The sequence below is a fragment of the Teleopsis dalmanni genome, chromosome 1 (assembly GCF_002237135.1).
Source record: "Teleopsis dalmanni isolate 2A chromosome 1, ASM223713v2, whole genome shotgun sequence".
NCBI classification, from domain to species: Eukaryota; Metazoa; Arthropoda; class Insecta; order Diptera; family Diopsidae; genus Teleopsis; species Teleopsis dalmanni.
The window spans coordinates 106,017,728-106,024,355 of NC_051846.1; positions in this window are offsets into that span (position 1 = coordinate 106,017,728).

The following is a 6,628-nucleotide window of genomic DNA, read 5'->3' on the forward strand; positions in this document are numbered from 1 at the left end:
TTGTCCATAATTCGATCGGCCAACTCTGCTGTTTGGTCTACAATACTTGTATTATTTGCGGACAAAATAAACCCTAAATTTCTCAGTAGCCATTGTAGGCAAAGGTCTGCCAATGCTTCCGCAGAAACGTTACTACCGGCTACATTTCGCATTTGTCTAAGTAGTTGCAATAGCCGTTTGTTTGATTGCTCTAAATTCGTCGATAACTTCACAAGCTGCCTTTGTTTCAACTCACGACATCTCTTTACTAACTTCTTTATTAATGTTACATATTTTTCTGCTTTCGGAGGACACTTCGCAATGTCTGCGACCTAATGTAAAGTGTTTCTCTCTAATTTAGTTATTACTGTGTAAAACATTGATACATCTGCAATAAAAAAGTTCCTCTATTTGTGCAAACTACAATTCTGGATCTGACTGGAAAAACTTAATTATGCTGACTGCTTGATCATACATCCTGCTTGATTGATCCCCAGACATCTTTATTTGTCTCAGCTTCCGTAAAGAACGTGGAGATTCGTTTGATATCCATTTTAAATGCCTCTATCAAGTTGCCCAACATAGTTCGCAAGTATATTAACCTTTCCACTCCTAACAATTACAAACTGCCACTAAGCTGCAGTAATACAAACAACATTGACGACTCTAAGAGGAAGGATAACAAGACGAAGTGTGGTCATCGAAGCTCAATGCAGCATTCGAAGAATGCCAAATTAGTACACTTATCACCTACATATCCATTGAGATTTTCGACGGACGCATCTAGTTTCACAATTGATTCCCTTCTTGAATAACAGATTACCTTTCGATCAAATATTTCCGACACATTCTATATATACACAAACCTCTCACTTTTGCATTCAGAGAGAATGTGGAAAAATTATCATCTCGCCATGTGCAATACTAAAGTTACATTGCTAAATTTTCAACTGGTATAACAAACATATCTGGTTCTAACAATATAGTAGCTGATGCTCTATCATGGGTAGGCGCAATAACAATGCCTCAATAAAATGCGATTTTTAATGAGCGCACCCCCTAAAAATATGCCATTGACCAAAAAAATGATATTCCCAAAGTTTTAGAACAATAGGATTAAAAATGAAGTTGCGCCACTCGAGCAAAGTTGGGTTTTCAATACAAAAATCACAAATTTTTCAATTCAAGGTCATTTTTTATCTTTGTTACTTGTTTCAATAGTTATTAGTATATACTCATTTGATAGATAATTAAAATATCTTTTTAATAAGATACTGATGAGCAAAATCGGTTAAAAATTGTGCGCAAAACACAATAATTAGTTAAGCGACTGTGCTCTGTTTTCTATTTCATTCTTTCTGTGCTCTATTTTCTTTTAGCTGGCATGCACAATGCAATCGCAAATGTTTACAAGAAACGGAAGCAACATAAATAAAAAATAAAAATAATACATTTCTACTTAATAATTTATATAGATATTTAAGTAGACTTGAAAAAGTATTCAAAACAAGAATTTTTTTCATACAGAATTTTTTTCAAGAATTCAATCATGCAGTTTAGAACGCATCAGTGACGCACAAATGAATGACAAGGAGTTGGAGAAAATATTCAAGTTCAATTTATCGTTGCAACTAAGAAAGCTACCATACAGCTATAAGAAAATTTGAACATATACTGTGACATCACAACTTATCACATTCATTCCCAAATTACTAAAAAGAGACGTGTTAAACCTGGTGCACTCGTTATCGCATTATGATGCCCGAGCCACATTACATGAATTAACGTCAAAGCATGTTTGGCTGTAAAGAGGTGAACTTATGGGTTCGTCAATGACAAAACTGTCAACGAGCAAAGGTCAACAAACACACCAAACCAGCTCCAATGTTCTTTCCAGAAATAGACCAACGATTTGATCACGTTTACATTGACATGATCACTCTTTCAGAATGCCAAGGTTATAGATATGCTCTGATAATGATCGATAGATTCAGTCGGTGACCGGAAGTAACACCTCTCAAAGACAAGATAGAAGATACAGTGGCAGCTAGTTTCTATTAAACCTATGGTGCACTTAACCTAATTTTAATCGATCAGGGCACCCAGTTTGATGCAGATTTGTTTCGAGCTCTCACCATCCTACTGGGAACCGAACGTATTCGTACGACTCCTTACCATCCTACAGCAAACGGTATGACAGAACGATTCCATCGCACACTGAAAACTGCTCGCATGGCCAGACCTGAACAAACATTGTTGCAGTTACTTCCATCAATTTTATTGGGCTAAGGAGTAAGTATTAAAAGAAGATATAGGCACGTTAGCAGCAGAACCAATTTATGGCACCGTATGTCGATGGTAAGTTTTTTATCGACAAAGGCGTACCTCTCACTCTGGAAAAGGTTTTGAACCAATTTCGTGGAAAATTGCAACAAATAAGGCCCACCTCAGCATCGCATCACTCAAAACAATCAGTTTTTGTTCACAAGGGTTTAAAAGACTACACTTATATTTGCTTACGTGCTGATTATATAAGAAAACCAGTTGAGCCGCCATACACAGGTCTGCATAAAATTATCAAAACGATAAATGAACGGATCTTCAAAACTCAAGTAAGTAGCAAACAGCTAAACTTTTCAATTGAAAGGCTGAAACCAGCATTCCTCGCAGGAAACAATTGACATATTAATCAAGCCCACTCAATCCAACCGCAAGGCAGTACTAGCAGTAATGTACCCAAAGTAAATTTTGCCGAATAAGGCCCTTTTGAAGTAGTTCTATTAACACAAAACAATCATCAGCAAATTTATCGCCAAGCAATAAAAATAAATTATGACGGGTTTCATCATAGCCTTTTGCGCTCATTGAGGGGGGAGTGAATATATTAAACAGCACAACGCCATCTTGTGTGATATAAACTGTAGAACTTAAATCAAAATTTTTTGACAAAAATATTTCTTTCATCATTTATTTACGATTTACTTCAGGCATTACCATATGGTAATCGTGGGTCGCCTACGAAACTACGATTTTATTTCATTGTCTGTGTATTTTTTTTGTTTTCATAAAATAAAATGGTTTTTTCTATTAATATTACATTATTCTGCTAACATTAAATATACTATATCATTTTATATTGGTCTGTCTTTGCAAGAAGTACTTGATTATATTGATCAGATAACAGAAGAACACGAAGAAATTCAGCTTATTAATCGCTCCACTACCATTTACATCGAACAACCTATAGGTTTAAATATTTCTGGTGAAGATGATGTTAAAAAGGTATCTGGTGGCATCCCAGACAATGTATGCCCAGATCAACTAAAATCAATATGTGAAATTGTTTTGGCTAACGGTCGACATATGCAAAATTTCGATGGAGAAGATGATGAACATCCCAAATCAATGGTGCACGGTTATTCGAAACAGCACAGAGGCAAAACAAATGTACCGCGCGCTTGTGTGATCACAGAATATAATAAATATATATGTAGTGTGGACAGATTTGAAAAAAATTTGGCACTGTACAGCATTGCTTATAGAGGAAAGAAATGCTGGTCCAGCATTTTTACCTAGTTGATAGATGATTGTATTCAAAATGCCTGATAGCTTAATCGAAAAGAGGGAACGAATATGTCACAACTAAAATTTCTACGACAACTGGCTACATACTATTACAAACATTATGATACAAAACCCAAACCATCTGGTCGGTTAACTACTAACAGATATTCCCACCAAATGGGTCAAGTTCAACACACTCTCCGTATCATCCAATCGTAGACATTGTGCTGGTGATTATTGCAAAGTAAACGGACGAATATTATGTAGAAAATGCAACGTTGGTCTTGGTGTCATATGTTTTTCGATCTATCATACAAAACCATGAAGAATCTTTTTCATTCAATTTCAATCATTTTCTACTTTCCTGCAGATATCCTAATAAAAATGCATTACATCTTCATAAAATAGTCTTTCTTTCTCATATTTTCAAAGGAAAAATGAAAACAAAACCGTTTCCTTTTATAAAAAACACATACCCTAGGCGACCCATCGTATGGTATTCGCGAGGACAGGACTTCTCAAAATAAAGATAATATGTTCAATTTAAAAAAAGATTTATTTAAAATCTTAATATTTCATTAATATAGTATTTTAAAAACAAATGAAATTAATTAAACGTAATTAGATATGGACGTGAGATTTCAAAGATAGCTTGGGTGAAACCGCTGATGATACTGGCTGGTCGTTTAAAATTGACGGCGTTGGTCTTGTAATTCTCTGATGTTGTTCTTGGGAGAACGTTGACGACATTGTTGGTCCTTCGGATTTGACGGCGTTGGTCTTGTAATTCTATTGGAAAAACGTTGACATGCTCTTTCGTTGCTCGCTCCGAGCTTCTACCTACTTCAATGAAAATAGTTAGCAAAAATATTTATTTATTGAATATATATATAAAAATACGTTGACTTAAAACCGCCCTTATAGTTGTAAACAATTATATATATATTTTTTATATATTATACACTTATGCTTAAAACCGTCGCTTTGTCAGAAAATACTTATTTATTTTACAATGCCACTGAGTAATTATACAAGTGATCATCCACTGATTTCCTACCAGAATGCGCCGTCTTTTATACCGCTCAGACGAGCTTTTTGTGTAGGGCACATACAAACGTTTTCCTGCTTTTTGGTTGTGTTTTGTTGCGCTCGTACTGTTGTTCAAGTTGTGCTCTTCGCAAATTTTGTGATGTTCTTTTCACAGCGAAATAATTCATTAATAAATAATTAAATATTTATTTTATTAAATATATTTACGGGGATAAATAAAGAAGGTATGTATATATTATTTTATTAAAAAATATTTCTCTATTTATTATAAATTTATTTTCCCCTTATTTCGGACTACTTCATATGTTGCAGTTTCGTACATGCTGATTGGTTTTTGGTAAGTAGTAAGTAGTAATAACTATGTTCAATGTTAATTCATCCATTTAAATTTCAAATTTCTTCATGATTTATTCAAAGTGGTGCTGTGTAACTGAGTTTATATAGATTGGAAATTGGCACAAATTTCCATCCTTAAAGCCTAATACTATGTCTCCACTTGTTAGTTATTAAGTCATATAGTAACATTGAACTTAAGGAATGGAAAAGAACTTTTATGTGTTTACATTTTAATTGTAAACAGATGATAATAAATGTTATATTGTTAGCAGAAAATAAATTAGCATGAAAAACTCAGAAAATTTAAATAATTTAATGTATAATGTTTGTAATATTCTTCACAATATGAAAGCGGCAGTTACTGCATATACACAAGAACATGTATTGATTTACAAAAAATTACAAATTATTCAAAATCAAAAAGTCTTCAGTGATAATTAGAAATTAAAGGAAATGCTGGTCTTCTGGTAAGTACGGGCAGTAAACATTATTAAATAAAGAATAAAATTTTACTGAATTGCTATATTAGATAAGAATGAAATCCGTATATCGCTTCTCAAAACAAGCTTGAACACTAAATAGCCACAATCCAATCCAAAAAAATAAGGCGATGTTTAGTTCAAATTTTCAGTAAGTTTTATTTTAACTAATAGATAATAATAACACTTATAACTTATATAATTAAAAATAAAAACAGCAACAAATACATACTTATATATTTTTCATATAATTAGATTTTATATAATTATAAAATTTATAAAAAAATTGTATTATTATATTTATAATTTTAATAATTTATCAAAAATAAAAATAAAATAATATAGTCCGTTATCATTGATTTTTCATTTCTTTGTAGGTGTGTTCTTTTTTGATTTCAAAGAAGTTTTTTTTTTAATGCAACTAGTAAATATACTTAAGACTAACAAGCATTTTTAGTTTAATAAATTATAAATATTTACGCTAAGGTTTTATTATTTAGTGAGGTCAGAGGTTTTTATACGTTTTAATCTCCTTGCTGAGTCAGTTGCGTTGACTAATTGTAAAAGTTCTGCATTTTTATGTTGTGTAATTTTCGTTGTGTGAGCAACAGCATACGTTTTTATGACATCCTTGACTGGTTTGATTGCTAGGTCACGATGTAGGTCTGCACTACGAATGTACCAGGGCACATTTAACTTATTTCGAAGTACTTTGTTTTCGAAACGCTGTATTATCATAACATTGCTCTTACTGGTGCATCCCCATAACTGTATACCGTAAGTCATATAGGCTTTAAAATTTGATTGTAAATCAGGAGTTTATTTTGTGTCGATAACACTGAACGCCTACCGATTAACCATTTTATTTGCTTATACTTTAGCTCAAGTTCTTGTTTTTTCTTTTTCACATACTCTTTCCAACGTAGCTTAGCGTCTAAGGTTATGCTTAAGTTTTTCGTTGTATTATCATAGGGTATCTCCAATTCCAATAAAAGGGAGACCCTTTTATTCGTAAACTCAACATATACCGATTTTGTTGAGTCGTCATTGTTTCGTTCACTGAAGAACATTATTAATAGCTAGCTGGAGAGTTTTAGTTGATTCCATTTCATTTGAACCAATTGAAATTAGAGCTTTATCATCAGCAAACGTCGCAATTTTACAATTTTCTGTTACTGGGATATCATTAGTAAACATAGGGAAGAATAAGTATAGGACCA